Here is a 1,544-nt window from a genome sequence, read left to right on the forward strand (position 1 = left end):
AGAAAGTCATTCCAATTTTTACAGATGTGGACCACAGCTAGCCAAGTGATGAGTGTGAGATGGCTATGTGAATGATCTTAACTCACGTAGTTAAGGGGCAAAGCCATGTCTAGAACCCAAGTCTTTGAGTCTTTAACTCAAGATTATTTTCACTACATGGAGATCTAATTATTTGTGTTCCTTTTCTCTATTGTATTCTTATGTTTTTTCAGAAGGCTCATCCGTCTCAATTCTTTTACTGTTATTACCATCATCTTTGGCATCATAATCAACATCATCACTTCAGCTGTTCCCACAGCCCCCCACACAGTGCCAGTGGGGACTCCATAACCATTACTGACAGCACAACTTCTTAACCCTTTTTTCTCTATGCCAAATGATTACGTTTATCGCCCTGTAACATCAATCGTCTTCAAGACTCAAGGTGACCAGAGTGGGTAGAATGAAAGCAGCACTGTTACTGATGCAAGAAACCCAATGCTGTATTTCAAAGGTCCAAATGCAACTTGCTGTACTGAAACAGCAGGAAAGCTGGGAATATAGTGGCCACAGCATCAGGGAAGTTGACCCAGCTCTTGCCTATTAAAAATCACAGGAACCTCTTTCTCCGTGGCCGGGTTTTGCGCCTAGGCGCAGACGGGTAAGCGGAGCCAACATGCCGGTGGCCCGGAGCTGGGTTTGTCGCAAAACTTACGTGACCCCGCGGAGACCCTTTGAGAAATCTCGTCTCCACCAAGGGCTGAAGCGGATCGGCGAGTATGGGCTCCGGAACAAACGTGAGGTCTGGAGGGTCAAATTTACCCTGGCCAAGATCCGCAAGGCCGCCCGGGGACTGCTGACGCTTGATGAGAAGGACCCACGGCGTCTGTTCGAAGGCAAGGCCCTGCTGCGGCGGCTGGTCCGCACTGGGGTGCTGGATGAGGGCAAGATGAAGCTGGATTACATCCTGGGCCTGCAGATCGAGGATTTCTTAGAGAGACGCCTACAGACCCAAGTCTTCAAGCTGGGCTTGGCCAAGTCCATCCACCAGGCTCGCGTGCTGATCCGCCAGCGCCACATCAGGGTCCGCAAGCAGGTGGTGAATGTCCCGTCCTTCATTGTCCGCCTGGACTTCTCCCTGCGCTCTCCCTATGGGGGTGGCCGCCTGGGCCGCCTGAAGAGGAAGAACGCCAAGCAGGGCCAGGGTGGGGCCGGGGCTGGAGACGACGAGGAGGAGGATTAAGCCCACCTTTCTCTCCTGGGCTGCTGGATTGTCTAGTTTTCCTGCCAAATAAACAGGATCAGCGCTTTAAAAAAAAAAAAAAATCACAGGAACCATTGAGGGTGAGGCTGCTGGATTTCAGAAGGGCTGTTAATTGCTTACACCTTGACCTAACCTCGCTATAATGCACCGTGCAGCAATGAACCCCCGACTCTAGCTGGGCCAAGCTGACTTGCTAATGGCAACTTAGAATTGAGGCCAAGAAACACGGTGCCTTGTCTGGTAGGGGCTAGAATTGTGCAGTGATGTAAGGCTAGGCCAGATGGTCACGCCTGGTGAAGCT

At 51.2% G+C, this 1,544-nt stretch overlaps 1 pseudogene across 1 annotated transcript; it reads left to right on the forward strand.

Moving 5' to 3' along the window:
* Positions 1-604: 604 nt before the first annotated feature.
* LOC108519481 (40S ribosomal protein S9 pseudogene) lies at positions 605-1,305 on the forward strand (annotated as a pseudogene). The gene has a single exon (XR_001882630.1). The product of XR_001882630.1 is annotated as a 40S ribosomal protein S9 pseudogene (transcript).
* The last annotated feature ends 239 nt before the right edge of the window (positions 1,306-1,544 follow it).

The sequence above is a fragment of the Rhinopithecus bieti genome, unplaced genomic scaffold (genome assembly GCF_001698545.2).
Source record: "Rhinopithecus bieti isolate Rb0 unplaced genomic scaffold, ASM169854v2 scaffold_45617, whole genome shotgun sequence".
In the NCBI taxonomy this organism is placed as follows: domain Eukaryota; kingdom Metazoa; phylum Chordata; class Mammalia; order Primates; family Cercopithecidae; genus Rhinopithecus; species Rhinopithecus bieti.